Raw genomic sequence first — 23,495 nt, 5'->3', positions numbered from 1 at the left:
TTGATGCTAACATGATTGTAGTTTTTTTGTGCATTGCCTGTTTTGATGCTAGTTTTATCTTTACTCATCAACTCTGTTCTGAGGAACTTTGTTTCTAATCTCTAGGCTATTCCTAGGCTATGAGATGCCGACTTCTGGTTTTGATGCTAATATGCTAGCATGATTGTAGTTTTTTGTACATTGCCTGTTTTGATGCTAGTTTTATCTTTACTCATCAACTCTGTTCTGAGGAACTTTGTTTCTAATCTCTAGGCTAATCCTAGGCTATGAGATGCCGACTTCTGGTTTTGATGCTAATATGCTAGCATGATTGTAGTTTTTTGTGCATTGCCTGTTTTGATGCTAGTTTTATGTCTTTACTCTACTCATCAACTCTGATCTGAGCAACTTTGTTTCTAGTGTCGACGACATTCCTAGGGTGAGTTACGCCCACTTCCGGTTTTGTTGCTAATATGCTAACATGATTGTAGTTTTTTGTGCATTGCCTGTTTTGATGCTAGTTTAATGTCTTTACTCTACTCATCAACTCTGATCTGAGGAACTTTGTTTCTAGTGTCGACGACATTCCTAGGCTGTGTTACGCCCACTTCCGGTTTTGTTGCTAATATGCTAACATGATTGTAGTTTTTTCTGTACTTTGCCTGTGATGCTAGTTTAATGTCTTTACTCTACTCATCTACTCTGATCTGAGGAACTTTGTTTCTAGTGTCGACGACATTCCTAGGGTGAGTTACGCCCACTTCCGGTTTTGATGCTAATATGCTAACATGATTGTAGTTTTTTTGTGCATTGCCTGTTTTGATGCTAGTTTAATGTCTTTACTCTACTCATCAACTCTGATCTGAGGAACTTTGTTTCTAGTGTCGACGACATTCCTAGGGTGTTACGCCCACTTCCGGTTTTGTTGCTAATATGCTAACATGATTGTAGTTTTTTCTGTACTTTGCCTGTGATGCTAGTTTAATGTCTTTACTCTACTCATCAACTCTGATCTGAGGAACTTTGTTTCTAGTGTCGACGACATTCCTAGGGTGAGTTACGCCCACTTCCGGTTTTGTTGCTAATATGCTAACATGATTGTAGTTTTTTTGTGCATTGCCTGTTTTGATGCTAGTTTAATGTCTTTACTCATCAACTCTGATCTGAGGAACTTTGTTTCTAGTGTCGATGACATTCCTAGGCTGTGTTACGCCCACTTCCTGTTTTGATGCTAACATGATTGTAGTTTTTTTTGTGCATTGCCTGTTTTGATGCTATTTTAATGTCTTTACTCATCAACTCTGTTCTGAGGAACTTTGTTTCTAATCTCTAGGCTATTCCTAGGCTATGAGACGCCGACTTCTGGTTTTGATGCTAATATGCCAGCATGATTGTAGTTTTTTGTGCATTGCCTGTTTTGATGCTAGTTTTATCTTTACTCATCAACTCTGATCTGAGCAACTTTGTTTCTAATCTCTAGGCTATTCCTAGGCTATGAGATGCCGACTTCTGGTTTTGATGCTAATATGCTAGCATGATTGTATTTTTTTGTACATTGCCTGTTTTGATGCTAGTTTAATGTCTTTACTCATCAACTCTGATCTGAGGAACTTTGTTTCTAGTGTCGACGACATTCCTAGGGTGAGTTACGCCCACTTCCGGTTTTGTTGCTAATATGCTAACATGATTGTAGTTTTTTTGTGCATTGCCTGTTTTGATGCTAGTTTAATGTCTTTACTCTACTCATCAACTCTGATCTGAGCAACTTTGTTTCTAGTGTCGACGACATTCCTAGGCGGAGATACGCCCACTTCCGGTTATCTCACTGCTGATTTCCTGGAGCTGCTAGATTCCCTCAACCTACAACAACATGTTGATGTCCCCACACATTCCAGGGTTCACACACTTGACTTGGTCATTTCAAACTTCGCCCCCATCAGTAATCTACAGGTATATGATCTTGGTATCTCGGACCATAAAGTAGTGTCAATGGAGCTGGCCTTTCTCTCCCCCCCCATATCAAACCAAAACGTCAGATCCATTTCAGAAATCTGAAGACCATCAATGCAGATGCCCTGGCCCTGGACCTTAAATTTCTCTCCTCTGAACCTGTCAGCAGTGCAACAGCAGAGGTGCAACATGCACATCAATTTCTTCAGACAAAAAGTTGATAATATCCGTTCATACCTCTCCATCACGGATATCTTGCCTCCTCCAACTGTCGACCTACTACCTGAGAAGGTCCAGCCACTTTGCAACTTCTCTGCTACCACACGGGAAGAGGTGGAGAACGTCATCAGGAAAATGAAACCATCTACCAGTTCCCTGGACCCTTTCCCTTCAGCCCTGCTAAAGGTCAACATCTCTGCCGTCTCTCCACTCATCACCAGGATCATAAACCAATCCCTCCTGACTGGCCATATTCCTTCTACTTTAAAAACTGCTGTCATCAGACCTCTATTGAAAAAACCCACCATGGACTCTGAAGTTCTCTCTAACTATAGGCCCATCTCCAATCTGCCATGCCTCTCTAAAGTTCTGGAAAAAAACAGTTGCAGCACAACTTCATGATCACCTCAAACTGAATAACCTGTTTGAAAAATTTCAGTCTGGTTTCCGCCCTGGCCATAGCACAGAAACAGCCCTGGTCAGGGTCACCAATGATCTTCTGATGACGGCAGATACTGGTTCCCCTTCTATACTCATCCTCCTTGACCTGACTGCTGCTTTTGACACAATAGACCATAACATCCTCTTTCACCGCCTGCAATGCACCATGGGACTCTCAGGAACTGTTCATAACTGGTTCACGTCGTACCTAACTGGCAGAACCGAACATGTCACCCTTGGCAGCGCAAAATCTCACATCCACAACGTCACCTGTGGTGTCCCACAGGGCTCTGTGCTTGGCCTCACTTGACACCAAGTCAAGTGTGTGACCCCTGGAATGTGTGGGGACATCAACATGTTGTAGGTTGAGGGAATCTAGCAGCTCCAGGAAATCAGCAGTGAGATCCGGAAGTGGTCTTTACTCTACTCAACTCTGATCTGAGGAACTTTGTTTCTAGTGTCGACGACATTCCTAGGGTGAGTTACGCCCACTTCCGGTTTTGATGCTAACATGCTAACATGATTGTAGTTTTTTGTGCATTGCCTGTTTTGATGCTAGTTTAATGTCTTTACTCTACTCATCAACTCTGATCTGAGGAACTTTGTTTCTAGTGTCGACGACATTCCTAGGCTGTGTTACGCCCACTTCCGGTTTTGTTGCTAATATGCTAACATGATTGTAGTTTTTTCTGTACTTTGCCTGTGATGCTAGTTTAATGTCTTTACTCTACTCATCTACTCTGATCTGAGGAACTTTGTTTCTAGTGTCGACGACATTCCTAGGGTGAGTTACGCCCACTTCCGGTTTTGATGCTAATATGCTAACATGATTGTAGTTTTTTTGTGCATTGCCTGTTTTGATGCTAGTTTAATGTCTTTACTCTACTCATCAACTCTGATCTGAGGAACTTTGTTTCTAGTGTCGACGACATTCCTAGGGTGAGTTACGCCCACTTCCGGTTTTGTTGCTAATATGCTAACATGATTGTAGTTTTTTCTGTACTTTGCCTGTGATGCTAGTTTAATGTCTTTACTCTACTCATCAACTCTGATCTGAGGAACTTTGTTTCTAGTGTCGACGACATTCCTAGGGTGAGTTACGCCCACTTCCGGTTTTGTTGCTAATATGCTAACATGATTGTAGTTTTTTTGTGCATTGCCTGTTTTGATGCTAGTTTAATGTCTTTACTCATCAACTCTGATCTGAGGAACTTTGTTTCTAGTGTCGATGACATTCCTAGGCTGTGTTACGCCCACTTCCTGTTTTGATGCTAACATGATTGTAGTTTTTTTTGTGCATTGCCTGTTTTGATGCTAGTTTAATGTCTTTACTCATCAACTCTGTTCTGAGGAACTTTGTTTCTAATCTCTAGGCTATTCCTAGGCTATGAGACGCCGACTTCTGGTTTTGATGCTAATATGCCAGCATGATTGTAGTTTTTTGTACATTGCCTGTTTTGATGCTAGTTTAATGTCTTTACTCATCAACTCTGATCTGAGGAACTTTGTTTCTAGTGTCGACGACATTCCTAGGGTGAGTTACGCCCACTTCCGGTTTTGTTGCTAATATGCTAACATGATTGTAGTTTTTTCTGTACTTTGCCTGTTTTGATGCTAGTTTAATGTCTTTACTCTACTCATCAACTCTGATCTGAGGAACTTTGTTTCTAGTGTCGACGACATTCCTAGGCTGTGTTACGCCCACTTCCTGTTTTGATGCTAACATGATTGTAGTTTTTTTGTGCATTGCCTGTTTTGATGCTAGTTTTATCTTTACTCATCAACTCTGTTCTGAGGAACTTTGTTTCTAATCTCTAGGCTATTCCTAGGCTATGAGATGCCGACTTCTGGTTTTGATGCTAATATGCTAACATGATTGTAGTTTTTTCTGTACTTTGCCTGTGATGCTAGTTTAATGTCTTTACTCTACTCATCTACTCTGATCTGAGGAACTTTGTTTCTAGTGTCGACGACATTCCTAGGGTGAGTTACGCCCACTTCCGGTTTTGTTGCTAACATGCTAACATGATTGTAGTTTTTTTGTGCATTGCCTGTGATGCTAGTTTAATGTCTTTACTCTACTCATCAACTCTGATCTGAGGAACTTTGTTTCTAGTGTCGACGACATTCCTAGGGTGAGTTACGCCCACTTCCGGTTTTGATGCTAACATGATTGTAGTTTTTTTGTGCATTGCCTGTGATGCTAGTTTAATGTCTTTACTCTACTCATCAACTCTGATCTGAGGAACTTTGTTTCTAGTGTCGACGACATTCCTAGGGTGAGTTACGCCCACTTCCGGTTTTGATGCTAACATGATTGTAGTTTTTTTTTGTGCATTGCCTGTTTTGATGCTAGTTTAATGTCTTTACTCTACTCATCAACTCTGATCTGAGCAACTTTGTTTCTAGTGTCGACGACATTCCTAGGCGGAGATACGCCCACTTCCGGTTATCTCACTGCTGATTTCCTGGAGCTGCTAGATTCCCTCAACCTACAACAACATGTTGATGTCCCCACACATTCCAGGGTTCACACACTTGACTTGGTCATTTCAAACTTCGCCCCCATCAGTAATCTACAGGTATATGATCTTGGTATCTCGGACCATAATGTAGTGTCAATGGAGCTGGCCTTTCTCTCCCCCCCCATATCAAACCAAAACGTCAGATCCATTTCAGAAATCTGAAGACCATCAATGCAGATGCCCTGGCCCTGGACCTTAAATTTCTCTCCTCTGAACCTGTCAGCAGTGCAACAGCAGAGGTGCAACATGCACATCAATTTCTTCAGACAAAAAGTTGATAATATCCGTTCATACCTCTCCATCACGGATATCTTGCCTCCTCCAACTGTCGACCTACTACCTGAGAAGGTCCAGCCACTTTGCAACTTCTCTGCTACCACACGGGAAGAGGTGGAGAACGTCATCAGGAAAATGAAACCATCTACCAGTTCCCTGGACCCTTTCCCTTCAGCCCTGCTAAAGGTCAACATCTCTGCCGTCTCTCCACTCATCACCAGGATCATAAACCAATCCCTCCTGACTGGCCATATTCCTTCTACTTTAAAAACTGCTGTCATCAGACCTCTATTGAAAAAACCCACCATGGACTCTGAAGTTCTCTCTAACTATAGGCCCATCTCCAATCTGCCATGCCTCTCTAAAGTTCTGGAAAAAAACAGTTGCAGCACAACTTCATGATCACCTCAAACTGAATAACCTGTTTGAAAAATTTCAGTCCGGTTTCCGCCCTGGCCATAGCACAGAAACAGCCCTGGTCAGGGTCACCAATGATCTTCTGATGACGGCAGATACTGGTTCCCCTTCTATACTCATCCTCCTTGACCTGACTGCTGCTTTTGACACAATAGACCATAACATCCTCTTTCACCGCCTGCAATGCACCATGGGACTCTCAGGAACTGTTCATAACTGGTTCACGTCATACCTAACTGGCAGAACCGAACATGTCACCCTTGGCAGCGCAAAATCTCACATCCACAACGTCACCTGTGGTGTCCCACAGGGCTCTGTGCTTGGCCTCACTTGACACCAAGTCAAGTGTGTGACCCCTGGAATGTGTGGGGACATCAACATGTTGTAGGTTGAGGGAATCTAGCAGCTCCAGGAAATCAGCAGTGAGATAACCGGAAGTGGTCTTTACTCTACTCAACTCTGATCTGAGGAACTTTGTTTCTAGTGTCGACGACATTCCTAGGCTGTGTTACGCCCACTTCCGGTTTTGTTGCTAACATGCTAACATGATTGTAGTTTTTTTGTGCATTGCCTGTGATGCTAGTTTAATGTCTTTACTCTACTCATCAATTCTGATCTGAGTAACTTTCTTTCTAGTGTCGACGACATTCCTAGGGTGAGTTACGCCCACTTCCGGTTTTGTTGCTAATATGCTAACATGATTGTAGTTTTTTCTGTACTTTGCCTGTGATGCTAGTTTAATGTCTTTACTCTACTCATCAACTCTGATCTGAGGAACTTTGTTTCTAGTGTCGACGACATTCCTAGGGTGAGTTACGCCCACTTCCGGTTTTGTTGCTAATATGCTAACATGATTGTAGTTTTTTTGTGCATTGCCTGTTTTGATGCTAGTTTAATGTCTTTACTCATCAACTCTGATCTGAGGAACTTTGTTTCTAGTGTCGATGACATTCCTAGGCTGTGTTACGCCCACTTCCTGTTTTGATGCTAACATGATTGTAGTTTTTTTTGTGCATTGCCTGTTTTGATGCTAGTTTAATGTCTTTACTCATCAACTCTGATCTGAGGAACTTTGTTTCTAGTGTCGACGACATTCCTAGGCTGTGTTACGCCCACTTCCTGTTTTGATGCTAACATGATTGTAGTTTTTTTGTGCATTGCCTGTTTTGATGCTAGTTTTATCTTTACTCATCAACTCTGTTCTGAGGAACTTTGTTTCTAATCTCTAGGCTATTCCTAGGCTATGAGATGCCGACTTCTGGTTTTGATGCTAATATGCTAGCATGATTGTAGTTTTTTGTACATTGCCTGTTTTGATGCTAGTTTTATCTTTACTCATCAACTCTGTTCTGAGGAACTTTGTTTCTAGTGTCGACGACATTCCTAGGCTGTGTTACGCCCACTTCTTGTTTTGATGCTAACATGATTGTAGTTTTTTTGTGCATTGCCTGTTTTGATGTTAGTTTTATCTTTACTCATCAACTCTGTTCTGAGGAACTTTGTTTCTAATCTCTAGGCTATTCCTAGGCTATGAGATGCCGACTTCTGGTTTTGATGCTAATATGCTAGCATGATTGTAGTTTTTTGTACATTGCCTGTTTTGATGCTAGTTTTATCTTTACTCATCAACTCTGTTCTGAGGAACTTTGTTTCTAATCTCTAGGCTATTCCTAGGCTATGAGATGCCGACTTCTGGTTTTGATGCTAATATGCTAGCATGATTGTAGTTTTTTGTACATTGCCTGTTTTGATGCTAGTTTTATCTTTACTCATCAACTCTGTTCTGAGGAACTTTGTTTCTAGTGTCGACGACATTCCTAGGGTGAGTTACGCCCACTTCCGGTTTTGTTGCTAATATGCTAACATGATTATAGTTTTTTTGTGCATTGCCTGTTTTGATGCTAGTTTAATGTCTTTACTCTACTCATCAACTCTGATCTGAGGAACTTTGTTTCTAGTGTCGACGACATTCCTAGGGTGAGTTACGCCCACTTCCGGTTTTGATGCTAACATGATTGTAGTTTTTTTGTGCATTGCCTGTTTTGATGCTAGTTTAATGTCTTTACTCTACTCATCAACTCTGATCTGAGGAACTTTGTTTCTAGTGTCGACGACATTCCTAGGGTGAGTTACGCCCACTTCCGGTTATCTCACTGCTGATTTCCTGGAGCTGCTAGATTCCCTCAACCTACAACAACATGTTGATGTCCCCACACATTCCAGGGTTCACACACTTGACTTGGTCATTTCAAACTTCGCCCCCATCAGTAATCTACAGGTATATGATCTTGGTATCTCGGACCATAAAGTAGTGTCAATGGAGCTGGCCTTTCTCTCCCCCCCCATATCAAACCAAAACGTCAGATCCATTTCAGAAATCTGAAGACCATCAATGCAGATGCCCTGGCCCTGGACCTTAAATTTCTCTCCTCTGAACCTGTCAGCAGTGCAACAGCAGAGGTGCAACATGCACATCAATTTCTTCAGAGAAAAAGTTGATAATATCCGTTCATACCTCTCCATCACGGATATCTTGCCTCCTCCAACTGTCGACCTACTACCTGAGAAGGTCCAGCCACTTTGCAACTTCTCTGCTACCACACGGGAAGAGGTGGAGAACGTCATCAGGAAAATGAAACCATCTACCAGTTCCCTGGACCCTTTCCCTTCAGCCCTGCTAAAGGTCAACATCTCTGCCGTCTCTCCACTCATCACCAGGATCATAAACCAATCCCTCCTGACTGGCCATATTCCTTCTACTTTAAAAACTGCTGTCATCAGACCTCTATTGAAAAAACCCACCATGGACTCTGAAGTTCTCTCTAACTATAGGCCCATCTCCAGTCTGCCATGCCTCTCTAAAGTTCTGGAAAAAAACAGTTGCAGCACAACTTCATGATCACCTCAAACTGAATAACCTGTTTGAAAAATTTCAGTCCGGTTTCCGCCCTGGCCATAGCACAGAAACAGCCCTGGTCAGGGTCACCAATGATCTTCTGATGACGGCAGATACTGGTTCCCCTTCTATACTCATCCTCCTTGACCTGACTGCTGCTTTTGACACAATAGACCATAACATCCTCTTTCACCGCCTGCAATGCACCATGGGACTCTCAGGAACTGTTCATAACTGGTTCACGTCGTACCTAACTGGCAGAACCGAACATGTCACCCTTGGCAGCGCAAAATCTCACATCCACAACGTCACCTGTGGTGTCCCACAGGGCTCTGTGCTTGGCCTCACTTGACACCAAGTCAAGTGTGTGACCCCTGGAATGTGTGGGGACATCAACATGTTGTAGGTTGAGGGAATCTAGCAGCTCCAGGAAATCAGCAGTGAGATAACCGGAAGTGGTCTTTACGCTACTCAACTCTGATCTGAGGAACTTTGTTTCTAGTGTCGACGACATTCCTAGGCTGTGTTACGCCCACTTCCGGTTTTGTTGCTAACATGATTGTAGTTTTTTTGTGCATTGCCTGTTTTGATGCTAGTTTAATGTCTTTACTCTACTCATCAACTCTGATCTGAGGAACTTTGTTTCTAGTGTCGACGACATTCCTAGGGTGAGTTACGCCCACTTCCGGTTTTGTTGCTAATATGCTAACATGATTGTAGTTTTTTTGTGCATTGCCTGTTTTGATGCTAGTTTAATGTCTTTACTCATCAACTCTGATCTGAGGAACTTTGTTTCTAGTGTCGATGACATTCCTAGGCTGTGTTACGCCCACTTCCTGTTTTGATGCTAACATGATTGTAGTTTTTTTTGTGCATTGCCTGTTTTGATGCTAGTTTAATGTCTTTACTCATCAACTCTGATCTGAGGAACTTTGTTTCTAGTGTCGACGACATTCCTAGGCTGTGTTACGCCCACTTCCTGTTTTGATGCTAACATGATTGTAGTTTTTTTGTGCATTGCCTGTTTTGATGCTAGTTTTATCTTTACTCATCAACTCTGTTCTGAGGAACTTTGTTTCTAATCTCTAGGCTATTCCTAGGCTATGAGATGCCGACTTCTGGTTTTGATGCTAATATGCTAGCATGATTGTAGTTTTTTGTACATTGCCTGTTTTGATGCTAGTTTTATCTTTACTCATCAACTCTGTTCTGAGGAACTTTGTTTCTAATCTCTAGGCTATTCCTAGGCTATGAGATGCCGACTTCTGGTTTTGATGCTAATATGCTAGCATGATTGTAGTTTTTTGTACATTGCCTGTTTTGATGCTAGTTTTATCTTTACTCATCAACTCTGTTCTGAGGAACTTTGTTTCTAGTGTCGACGACATTCCTAGGGTGAGTTACGCCCACTTCCGGTTTTGTTGCTAATATGCTAACATGATTGTAGTTTTTTTGTGCATTGCCTGTTTTGATGCTAGTTTAATGTCTTTACTCTACTCATCAACTCTGATCTGAGCAACTTTGTTTCTAGTGTCGACGACATTCCTAGGCAGAGATACGCCCACTTCCGGTTATCTCACTGCTGATTTCCTGGAGCTGCTAGATTCCCTCAACCTACAACAACATGTTGATGTCCCCACACATTCCAGGGTTCACACACTTGACTTGGTCATTTCAAACTTCGCCCCCATCAGTAATCTACAGGTATATGATCTTGGTATCTCGGACCATAATGTAGTGTCAATGGAGCTGGCCTTTCTCTCCCCCCCCATATCAAACCAAAACATCAGATCCATTTCAGAAATCTGAAGACCATCAATGCAGATGCCCTGGCCCTGGACCTTAAATTTCTCTCCTCTGAACCTGTCAGCAGTGCAACAGCAGAGGTGCAACATGCACATCAATTTCTTCAGACAAAAAGTTGATAATATCCGTTCATACCTCTCCATCACGGATATCTTGCCTCCTCCAACTGTCGACCTACTACCTGAGAAGGTCCAGCCACTTTGCAACTTCTCTGCTACCACACGGGAAGAGGTGGAGAACGTCATCAGGAAAATGAAACCATCTACCAGTTCCCTGGACCCTTTCCCTTCAGCCCTGCTAAAGGTCAACATCTCTGCCGTCTCTCCACTCATCACCAGGATCATAAACCAATCCCTCCTGACTGGCCATATTCCTTCTACTTTAAAAACTGCTGTCATCAGACCTCTATTGAAAAAACCCACCATGGACTCTGAAGTTCTCTCTAACTATAGGCCCATCTCCAATCTGCCATGCCTCTCTAAAGTTCTGGAAAAAAACAGTTGCAGCACAACTTCATGATCACCTCAAACTGAATAACCTGTTTGAAAAATTTCAGTCCGGTTTCCGCCCTGGCCATAGCACAGAAACAGCCCTGGTCAGGGTCACCAATGATCTTCTGATGACGGCAGATACTGGTTCCCCTTCTATACTCATCCTCCTTGACCTGACTGCTGCTTTTGACACAATAGACCATAACATCCTCTTTCACCGCCTGCAATGCACCATGGGACTCTCAGGAACTGTTCATAACTGGTTCACGTCATACCTAACTGGCAGAACCGAACATGTCACCCTTGGCAGCGCAAAATCTCACATCCACAACGTCACCTGTGGTGTCCCACAGGGCTCTGTGCTTGGCCTCACTTGACACCAAGTCAAGTGTGTGACCCCTGGAATGTGTGGGGACATCAACATGTTGTAGGTTGAGGGAATCTAGCAGCTCCAGGAAATCAGCAGTGAGATAACCGGAAGTGGTCTTTACTCTACTCAACTCTGATCTGAGGAACTTTGTTTCTAGTGTCGACGACATTCCTAGGCTGTGTTACGCCCACTTCCGGTTTTGTTGCTAACATGCTAACATGATTGTAGTTTTTTTGTGCATTGCCTGTGATGCTAGTTTAATGTCTTTACTCTACTCATCAACTCTGATCTGAGGAACTTTCTTTCTAGTGTCGACGACATTCCTAGGGTGAGTTACGCCCACTTCCGGTTTTGATGCTAATATGCCAACATGATTGTAGTTTTTTTTGTGCATTGCCTGTTTTGATGCTAGTTTTATCTTTACTCATCAACTCTGTTCTGAGGAACTTTGTTTCTAATCTCTAGGCTATTCCTAGGCTATGAGATGCCGACTTCTGGTTTTGATGCTAATATGCTAGCATGATTGTAGTTTTTTTGTGCATTGCCTGTTTTGATGCTAGTTTTATCTTTACTCATCAACTCTGTTCTGAGGAACTTTGTTTCTAATCTCTAGGCTATTCCTAGGCTATGAGATGCCGACTTCTGGTTTTGATGCTAATATGCTAACATGATTGTAGTTTTTTCTGTACTTTGCCTGTGATGCTAGTTTAATGTCTTTACTCTACTCATCTACTCTGATCTGAGGAACTTTGTTTCTAGTGTCGACGACATTCCTAGGGTGAGTTACGCCCACTTCCGGTTTTGTTGCTAATATGCTAACATGATTGTAGTTTTTTTGTGCATTGCCTGTTTTGATGCTAGTTTAATGTCTTTACTCTACTCATCAACTCTGATCTGAGGAACTTTGTTTCTAGTGTCGACGACATTCCTAGGGTGAGTTACGCCCACTTCCGGTTTTGTTGCTAATATGCTAACATGATTGTAGTTTTTTTGTGCATTGCCTGTTTTGATGCTAGTTTAATGTCTTTACTCATCAACTCTGATCTGAGGAACTTTGTTTCTAGTGTCGATGACATTCCTAGGCTGTGTTACGCCCACTTCCTGTTTTGATGCTAACATGATTGTAGTTTTTTTTGTGCATTGCCTGTTTTGATGCTAGTTTAATGTCTTTACTCATCAACTCTGATCTGAGGAACTTTGTTTCTAGTGTCGATGACATTCCTAGGCTGTGTTACGCCCACTTCCTGTTTTGATGCTAACATGATTGTAGTTTTTTTGTGCATTGCCTGTTTTGATGCTAGTTTTATCTTTACTCATCAACTCTGTTCTGAGGAACTTTGTTTCTAATCTCTAGGCTATTCCTAGGCTATGAGATGCCGACTTCTGGTTTTGATGCTAATATGCTAGCATGATTGTAGTTTTTTGTACATTGCCTGTTTTGATGCTAGTTTTATCTTTACTCATCAACTCTGTTCTGAGGAACTTTGTTTCTAGTGTCGACGACATTCCTAGGGTGAGTTACGCCCACTTCCGGTTTTGATGCTAATATGCCAACATGATTGTAGTTTTTTTTGTGCATTGCCTGTTTTGATGCTAGTTTTATCTTTACTCATCAACTCTGTTCTGAGGAACTTTGTTTCTAATCTCTAGGCTATTCCTAGGCTATGAGATGCCGACTTCTGGTTTTGATGCTAATATGCTAGCATGATTGTAGTTTTTTGTACATTGCCTGTTTTGATGCTAGTTTAATGTCTTTACTCATCAACTCTGATCTGAGGAACTTTGTTTCTAGTGTCGACGACATTCCTAGGCTGTGTTACGCCCACTTCCTGTTTTGATGCTAACATGATTGTAGTTTTTTTGTGCATTGCCTGTTTTGATGCTAGTTTAATGTCTTTACTCTACTCATCAACTCTGATCTGAGCAACTTTGTTTCTAGTGTCGACGACATTCCTAGGCGGAGATACGCCCACTTCCGGTTATCTCACTGCTGATTTCCTGGAGCTGCTAGATTCCCTCAACCTACAACAACATGTTGATGTCCCCACACATTCCAGGGTTCACACACTTGACTTGGTCATTTCAAACTTCGCCCCCATCAGTAATCTACAGGTATATGATCTTGGTATCTCGGACCATAAAGTAGTGTCAATGGAGCTGGCCTTTCTCTCCCCCCCATATCAAACCAAAACGTCAGATCCATTTCAGAAATCTGAAGACCATCAATGCAGATGCCCTGGCCCTGGACCTTAAATTTCTCTCCTCTGAACCTGTCAGCAGTGCAACAGCAGAGGTGCAACATGCACATCAATTTCTTCAGACAAAAAGTTGATAATATCCGTTCATACCTCTCCATCACGGATATCTTGCCTCCTCCAACTGTCGACCTACTACCTGAGAAGGTCCAGCCACTTTGCAACTTCTCTGCTACCACACGGGAAGAGGTGGAGAACGTCATCAGGAAAATGAAACCATCTACCAGTTCCCTGGACCCTTTCCCTTCAGCCCTGCTAAAGGTCAACATCTCTGCCGTCTCTCCACTCATCACCAGGATCATAAACCAATCCCTCCTGACTGGCCATATTCCTTCTACTTTAAAAACTGCTGTCATCAGACCTCTATTGAAAAAACCCACCATGGACTCTGAAGTTCTCTCTAACTATAGGCCCATCTCCAATCTGCCATGCCTCTCTAAAGTTCTGGAAAAAAACAGTTGCAGCACAACTTCATGATCACCTCAAACTGAATAACCTGTTTGAAAAATTTCAGTCTGGTTTCCGCCCTGGCCATAGCACAGAAACAGCCCTGGTCAGGGTCACCAATGATCTTCTGATGACGGCAGATACTGGTTCCCCTTCTATACTCATCCTCCTTGACCTGACTGCTGCTTTTGACACAATAGACCATAACATCCTCTTTCACCGCCTGCAATGCACCATGGGACTCTCAGGAACTGTTCATAACTGGTTCACGTCGTACCTAACTGGCAGAACCGAACATGTCACCCTTGGCAGCGCAAAATCTCACATCCACAACGTCACCTGTGGTGTCCCACAGGGCTCTGTGCTTGGCCTCACTTGACACCAAGTCAAGTGTGTGACCCCTGGAATGTGTGGGGACATCAACATGTTGTAGGTTGAGGAAATCTAGCAGCTCCAGGAAATCAGCAGTGAGATCCGGAAGTGGTCTTTACTCTACTCAACTCTGATCTGAGGAACTTTGTTTCTAGTGTCGACGACATTCCTAGGGTGAGTTACGCCCACTTCCGGTTTTGATGCTAACATGCTAACATGATTGTAGTTTTTTCTGTACTTTGCCTGTGATGCTAGTTTTATGTCTTTACTCTACTCATCTACTCTGATCTGAGGAACTTTGTTTCTAGTGTCGACGACATTCCTAGGGTGAGTTACGCCCACTTCCGGTTTTGTTGCTAATATGCTAACATGATTGTAGTTTTTTTGTGCATTGCCTGTTTTGATGCTAGTTTAATGTCTTTACTCTACTCATCAACTCTGATCTGAGGAACTTTGTTTCTAGTGTCGACGACATTCCTAGGGTGAGTTACGCCCACTTCCGGTTTTGTTGCTAATATGCTAACATGATTGTAGTTTTTTCTGTACTTTGCCTGTGATGCTAGTTTAATGTCTTTACTCTACTCATCAACTCTGATCTGAGGAACTTTGTTTCTAGTGTCGACGACATTCCTAGGGTGAGTTACGCCCACTTCCGGTTATCTCACTGCTGATTTCCTGGAGCTGCTAGATTCCCTCAACCTACAACAACATGTTGATGTCCCCACACATTCCAGGGTTCACACACTTGACTTGGTCATTTCAAACTTCGCCCCCATCAGTAATCTACAGGTATATGATCTTGGTATCTCGGACCATAAAGTAGTGTCAATGGAGCTGGCCTTTCTCTCCCCCCCCATATCAAACCAAAACGTCAGATCCATTTCAGAAATCTGAAGACCATCAATGCAGATGCCCTGGCCCTGGACCTTAAATTTCTCTCCTCTGAACCTGTCAGCAGTGCAACAGCAGAGGTGCAACATGCACATCAATTTCTTCAGACAAAAAGTTGATAATATCCGTTCATACCTCTCCATCACGGATATCTTGCCTCCTCCAACTGTCGACCTACTACCTGAGAAGGTCCAGCCACTTTGCAACTTCTCTGCTACCACACGGGAAGAGGTGGAGAACGTCATCAGGAAAATGAAACCATCTACCAGTTCCCTGGACCCTTTCCCTTCAGCCCTGCTAAAGGTCAACATCTCTGCCGTCTCTCCACTCATCACCAGGATCATAAACCAATCCCTCCTGACTGGCCATATTCCTTCTACTTTAAAAACTGCTGTCATCAGACCTCTATTGAAAAAACCCACCATGGACTCTGAAGTTCTCTCTAACTATAGGCCCATCTCCAGTCTGCCATGCCTCTCTAAAGTTCTGGAAAAAAACAGTTGCAGCACAACTTCATGATCACCTCAAACTGAATAACCTGTTTGAAAAATTTCAGTCCGGTTTCCGCCCTGGCCATAGCACAGAAACAGCCCTGGTCAGGGTCACCAATGATCTTCTGATGACGGCAGATACTGGTTCCCCTTCTATACTCATCCTCCTTGACCTGACTGCTGCTTTTGACACAATAGACCATAACATCCTCTTTCACCGCCTGCAATGCACCATGGGACTCTCAGGAACTGTTCATAACTGGTTCACGTCATACCTAACTGGCAGAACCGAACATGTCACCCTTGGCAGCGCAAAATCTCACATCCACAACGTCACCTGTGGTGTCCCACAGGGCTCTGTGCTTGGCCTCACTTGACACCAAGTCAAGTGTGTGACCCCTGGAATGTGTGGGGACATCAACATGTTGTAGGTTGAGGGAATCTAGCAGCTCCAGGAAATCAGCAGTGAGATAACCGGAAGTGGTCTTTACTCTACTCATCAACTCTGATCTGAGGAACTTTGTTTCTAGTGTCGACGACATTCCTAGGCTGTGTTACGCCCACTTCCGGTTTTGTTGCTAACATGCTAACATGATTGTAGTTTTTTCTGTACTTTGCCTGTGATGCTAGTTTTATGTCTTTACTCTACTCATCAACTCTGATCTGAGCAACTTTGTTTCTAGTGTCGACGACATTCCTAGGGTGAGTTACGCCCACTTCCGGTTTTGTTGCTAATATGTTAACATGATTGTAGTTTTATTGTGCATTGCCTGTTTTGATGCTAGTTTAATGTCTTTACTCTACTCATCTACTCTGATCTGAGGAACTTTGTTTCTAGTGTCGACGACATTCCTAGGGTGAGTTACGCCCACTTCCGGTTTTGTTGCTAATATGCTAGCATGATTGTAGTTTTTTGTACATTGCCTGTTTTGATGCTAGTTTTATCTTTACTCATCAACTCTGTTCTGAGGAACTTTGTTTCTAGTGTCGACGACATTCCTAGGGTGAGTTACGCCCACTTCCGGTTTTGTTGCTAATATGCTAACATGATTGTAGTTTTTTTGTGCATTGCCTGTTTTGATGCTAGTTTTATGTCTTTACTCATCAACTCTGATCTGAGGAACTTTTGTTTCTAGTGTCGACGACATTCCTAGGGTGAGTTACGCCCACTTCCGGTTTTGTTGCTAATATGCTAACATGATTGTAGTTTTTTTGTGCATTGCCTGTTTTGATGCTAGTTTAATGTCTTTACTCTACTCATCAACTCTGATCTGAGGAACTTTGTTTCTAGTGTCGACGACATTCCTAGGGTGAGTTACGCCCACTTCCGGTTTTGTTGCTAATATGCTAACATGATTGTAGTTTTTTCTGTACTTTGCCTGTGATGCTAGTTTAATGTCTTTACTCTACTCATCAACTCTGATCTGAGGAACTTTGTTTCTAGTGTCGACGACATTCCTAGGGTGAGTTACGCCCACTTCCGGTTATCTCACTGCTGATTTCCTGGAGCTGCTAGATTCCCTCAACCTACAACAACATGTTGATGTCCCCACACATTCCAGGGTTCACACACTTGACTTGGTCATTTCAAACTTCGCCCCCATCAGTAATCTACAGGTATATGATCTTGGTATCTCGGACCATAAAGTAGTGTCAATGGAGCTGGCCTTTCTCTCCCCCCCCATATCAAACCAAAACGTCAGATCCATTTCAGAAATCTGAAGACCATCAATGCAGATGCCCTGGCCCTGGACCTTAAATTTCTCTCCTCTGAACCTGTCAGCAGTGCAACAGCAGAGGTGCAACATGCACATCAATTTCTTCAGACAAAAAGTTGATAATATCCGTTCATACCTCTCCATCACGGATATCTTGCCTCCTCCAACTGTCGACCTACTACCTGAGAAGGTCCAGCCACTTTGCAACTTCTCTGCTACCACACGGGAAGAGGTGGAGAACGTCATCAGGAAAATGAAACCATCTACCAGTTCCCTGGACCCTTTCCCTTCAGCCCTGCTAAAGGTCAACATCTCTGCCGTCTCTCCACTCATCACCAGGATCATAAACCAATCCCTCCTGACTGGCCATATTCCTTCTACTTTAAAAACTGCTGTCATCAGACCTCTATTGAAAAAACCCACCATGGACTCTGAAGTTCTCTCTAACTATAGGCCCATCTCCAGTCTGCCATGCCTCTCTAAAGTTCTGGAAAAAAACAGTTGCAGCACAACTTCATGATCACCTCAAACTGAATAACCTGTTTGAAAAATTTCAGTCCGGTTTCCGCCCTGGCCATAGCACAGAAACAGCCCTGGTCAGGGTCACCAATGATCTTCTGATGACGGCAGATACTGGTTCCCCTTCTATACTCATCCTCCTTGACCTGACTGCTGCTTTTGACACAATAGACCATAACATCCTCTTTCACCGCCTGCAATGCACCATGGGACTCTCAGGAACTGTTCATAACTGGTTCACGTCATACCTAACTGGCAGAACCGAACATGTCACCCTTGGCAGCGCAAAATCTCACATCCACAACGTCACCTGTGGTGTCCCACAGGGCTCTGTGCTTGGCCTCACTTGACACCAAGTCAAGTGTGTGACCCCTGGAATGTGTGGGGACATCAACATGTTGTAGGTTGAGGGAATCTAGCAGCTCCAGGAAATCAGCAGTGAGATAACCGGAAGTGGTCTTTACTCTACTCATCAACTCTGATCTGAGGAACTTTGTTTCTAGTGTCGACGACATTCCTAGGCTGTGTTACGCCCACTTCCGGTTTTGTTGCTAACATGCTAACATGATTGTAGTTTTTTCTGTACTTTGCCTGTGATGCTAGTTTTATGTCTTTACTCTACTCATCAACTCTGATCTGAGCAACTTTGTTTCTAGTGTCGACGACATTCCTAGGGTGAGTTACGCCCACTTCCGGTTTTGTTGCTAATATGTTAACATGATTGTAGTTTTATTGTGCATTGCCTGTTTTGATGCTAGTTTAATGTCTTTACTCTACTCATCTACTCTGATCTGAGGAACTTTGTTTCTAGTGTCGACGACATTCCTAGGGTGAGTTACGCCCACTTCCGGTTTTGTTGCTAATATGCTAGCATGATTGTAGTTTTTTGTACATTGCCTGTTTTGATGCTAGTTTTATCTTTACTCATCAACTCTGTTCTGAGGAACTTTGTTTCTAGTGTCGACGACATTCCTAGGGTGAGTTACGCCCACTTCCGGTTTTGTTGCTAATATGCTAACATGATTGTAGTTTTTTTGTGCATTGCCTGTTTTGATGCTAGTTTTATGTCTTTACTCATCAACTCTGATCTGAGGAACTTTTGTTTCTAGTGTCGACGACATTCCTAGGCTGTGTTACGCCCACTTCCTGTTTTGATGCTAACATGATTGTAGTTTTTTTTTGTGCATTGCCTGTTTTGATGCTAGTTTAATGTCTTTACTCATCAACTCTGATCTGAGGAACTTTGTTTCTAGTGTCGACGACATTCCTAGGCTGTGTTACGACCACTTCCGGTTTTGATGCTAATATGTTTACAGGATTATCTGCTGTATTATCCCCCCATTAAACTAAAAAACCTTGCAGTGCCAATTCATGTATCTGCATTTAAAAAAAAAATAATAATAATTTGTATCCTGGTGCAGGGATGCCTTCCTTGGTCCAAAGAGGTGAGTGCTCAAATGATGTTAGTGGTATGATAGAAATGTTAATATCAGCACACATATTAGTGTGTGTTCCTCAATATAATAGTAAGTGTCCCCGTGCTTTGCATACATAAATGCTACACAAGTTATCCCCCCTACAAACTGAATCCATTTCTGATGTTGCCAGCGGGTTCCTGAGGCCACCCCCCGCACCTGATATTAAACCCTTGAGGTGTCCAGGTCTGTAGTCGCTGGATCCACCTGTATTCCATTCTGACCCTTTGTGCGTGACCATGTACTATTTGCTAGTAAGCCTGAAATTACTACATTGTTTAGGCCATGTTATTGGAAGTGTTGTGCTACAATAATGAGCTTGGTATTCTGGGAAAATGTGTACAAGTGTTGTTTAAGACTAATGGTTTACTAATTTGTTGCCCGTCTCTCCCACATACTTTTCCTGACAATGGTTACATTGGATCAGAAAGATCACATTACAGGTAGTGAGGGAGATGTTTTCCTGAATAACAAATGTGAGATCCCACTGCCTTATGCTGTTATTTGGTTTAAAATAAGGGCATACCTGTGCTAAGGTATTGTCTTTAAAAGTATTGAATTTGGAATGCACTAAAATATCCTTAAGATTTTTGTTTTACCGATAGGCGGAGATGAACCTGAATTTTTGCAACTGTTGTGTCCTCTGAAAGTAATTTTTAAGCTTATTTAATGTTACAGCTTTCGAGGAGTAGGTAGTGATAAATATAATTATTGTACATTGCTCTGTTATAGACTGGGTTGGTATATAGATGTCCCTTAATGTTTTGGCTTTGATTTTGTCAGTGGGATGTAATAATTAGTTTCTTCCAATTGCCTTAGTGCTTCTAATTTGTACTGCTGTGTATCCAAGATAAAGCCTCAGGGATCGTTATCTGCCGGTTTAATGATTATATCTTTATTCTTATGTAATGTTTTTATGGCCCTCTGCTGCATTGTAATATTGGGTTTTTGTGTGTAATGGTGTGTGAGTGATTAAACTCATACAATGATTGATAACAATATTTAATTTAATCGGTAGAAACCTGCTGTATCTTGGGCTCCCATTTAGAAGGTGCCGTAAATGGGGTTTTACTGTAGTGCTGTTTGAAAGTATTAGATTACTTTATAGTTTCCTATTGTAATACTATACATCTAGTATAAATGACTTCCCCCTAGTGGTAAGCCCTGGGAAGTAAGCATATGGCAGGCAATGGGTTTTAAAGGTAAGTTCATATCTCCTGTTTTTTGTTTCAGAATTTTTTCTTGCAGGTCAGCTTGAGCGGCCCAACCTGGAGCTTGGTGATAATGGTTCAACTGAATAAAATATCATGCCCCCTGGTGGTTGTTGTTAATTATTGCCTTTGGGAGGGGGGTTTCAGGTACATTTACCAAGGGGGATCCCAAAAAGGTAAGTAAAAAACGGTAAGTAAAAGGGTTAGGGGGTTAGAGTGCTTTAGGGTTAGAGTGCTTTAGGGTTAGAGTGCTTTAGGGTTAGAGTGCTTTAGGGTTAGAGTGCTTTAGGGTTAGAGTGCTTTAGGGTTAGAGTGCTTTAGGGTTAGAGTGCTTTAGGGTTAGAGTGCTTTAGGGTTAGAGTGCTTTAGGGTTAGAGTGCTTTAGGGTTAGAGTGCTTTAGGGTTAGAGTGCTTTAGGGTTAGAGTGCTTTAGGGTTAGAGTGCTTTAGGGTTAGAGTGCTTTAGGGTTAGAGTGCTTTAGGGTTAGAGTGCTTTAGGGTTAGAGTGCTTTAGGGTTAGAGTGCTTTAGGGTTAGAGTGCTTTAGGGTTAGAGTGCTTTAGGGTTAGAGTGCTTTAGGGTTAGAGTGCTTTAGGGTTAGAGTGCTTTAGGGTTAGAGTGCTTTAGGGTTAGAGTGCTTTAGGGTTAGAGTGCTTTAGGGTTAGAGTGCTTTAGGGTTAGAGTGCTTTAGGGTTAGAGTGCTTTAGGGTTAGAGTGCTTTAGGGTTAGAGTGCTTTAGGGTTAGAGTGCTTTAGGGTTAGAGTGCTTTAGGGTTAGAGTGCTTTAGGGTTAGAGTGCTTTAGGGTTAGAGTGCTTTAGGGTTAGAGTGCTTTAGGGTTAGAGTGCTTTAGGGTTAGAGTGCTTTAGGGTTAGAGTGCTTTAGGGTTAGAGTGCTTTAGGGTTAGAGTGCTTTAGGGTTAGAGTGCTTTAGGGTTAGAGTGCTTTAGGGTTAGAGTGCTTTAGGGTTAGAGTGCTTTAGGGTTAGAGTGCTTTAGGGTTAGAGTGCTTTAGGGTTAGAGTGCTTTAGGGTTAGAGTGCTTTAGGGTTAGAGTGCTTTAGGGTTAGAGTGCTTTAGGGTTAGAGTGCTTTAGGGTTAGAGTGCTTTAGGGTTAGAGTGCTTTAGGGTTAGAGTGCTTTAGGGTTAGAGTGCTTTAGGGTTAGAGTGCTTTAGGGTTAGAGTGCTTTAGGGTTAGAGTGCTTTAGGGTTAGAGTGCTTTAGGGTTAGAGTGCTTTAGGGTTAGAGTGCTTTAGGGTTAGAGTGCTTTAGGGTTAGAGTGCTTTAGGGTTAGAGTGCTTTAGGGTTAGAGTGCTTTAGGGTTAGAGTGCTTTAGGGTTAGAGTGCTTTAGGGTTAGAGTGCTTTAGGGTTAGAGTGCTTTAGGGTTAGAGTGCTTTAGGGTTAGAGTGCTTTAGGGTTAGAGTGCTTTAGGGTTAGAGTGCTTTAGGGTTAGAGTGCTTTAGGGTTAGAGTGCTTTAGGGTTAGAGTGCTTTAGGGTTAGAGTGCTTTAGGGTTAGAGTGCTTTAGGGTTAGAGTGCTTTAGGGTTAGAGTGCTTTAGGGTTAGAGTGCTTTAGGGTTAGAGTGCTTTAGGGTTAGAGTGCTTTAGGGTTAGAGTGCTTTAGGGTTAGAGTGCTTTAGGGTTAGAGTGCTTTAGGGTTAGAGTGCTTTAGGGTTAGAGTGCTTTAGGGTTAGAGTGCTTTAGGGTTAGAGTGCTTTAGGGTTAGAGTGCTTTAGGGTTAGAGTGCTTAGGGTTAGAGTGCTTTAGGGTTAGAGTGCTTTAGGGTTAGAGTGCTTTAGGGTTAGAGTGCTTTAGGGTTAGAGTGCTTTAGGGTTAGAGTGCTTTAGGGTTAGAGTGCTTTAGGGTTAGAGTGCTTTAGGGTTAGAGTGCTTTAGGGTTAGAGTGCTTTAGGGTTAGAGTGCTTTAGGGTTAGAGTGCTTTAGGGTTAGGTGCTTTAGGGTTAGAGTGCTTTAGGGTTAGAGTGCTTAGGGTTAGAGTGCTTAGGGTTAGAGTGCGTTAGGGTTAGGGTGGTTAGGGTTAGGGTAGGGTTAGGGTTAGGGTTTAGGGTTAGGGTTAGGGTTAGGGTTAGGGGTTAGGGTTAGGGGTTAGGGTTAGGGTTAGGGTTAGGGTTAGGGTTAGGGTTAGGGTTAGGGTTAGGGTTAGGGTTAGGGTTAGGTTAGGGTTAGGTTAGGGTTAGGGTTAGGGTTAGGGTTAGGGTTAGGGTTAGGGTTAGGGTTAGGGTTAGGGTTAGGGTTAGGGTTAGGGTTAGGGTTAGGGTTAGGGTTAGGGTTAGGGTTAGGGTTAGGGTTAGGGTTAGGGTTAGGGTTAGGGTAGGGTTAGGGTTAGGGTTAGGGTTAGGGTTAGGGTTAGGGTTAGGGTTAGGGTTAGGGTTAGGGTTAGGGTTAGGGTTTGGGTTAGGGTTAGGGTTAGGGTTAGGGTTAGGGTTAGGGGTTAGGGTTAGGGTTAGGGTTAGGGTTAGGGTTAGGGTTAGGGTTAGGGTTAGGGTTAGGGTTTGGGTTAGGGTTAGGGTTAGGGTTAGGGTTAGGGTTAGGGTTAGGGTTAGGGTTAGGGTTAGGGTTAGGGTTAGGGTTAGGGGTTAGGGTTAGGGTTAGGGTTAGGGTTAGGGTTAGGGTTAGGGTTAGGGTTAGGGTTAGGGTTAGGGTTAGGGTTAGGGTTAGGGTTAGGGTTAGGGTTAGGGTTAGGGTTAGGGTTAGGGTTAGGGTTAGGGTTAGGGTTAGGGTTAGGGTTAGGGT

This window comes from Brienomyrus brachyistius, unplaced genomic scaffold (genome assembly GCF_023856365.1).
Source record: "Brienomyrus brachyistius isolate T26 unplaced genomic scaffold, BBRACH_0.4 scaffold50, whole genome shotgun sequence".
Lineage (NCBI taxonomy): Eukaryota > Metazoa > Chordata > Actinopteri > Osteoglossiformes > Mormyridae > Brienomyrus > Brienomyrus brachyistius.
This window is presented reverse-complemented; position numbering follows the sequence as displayed.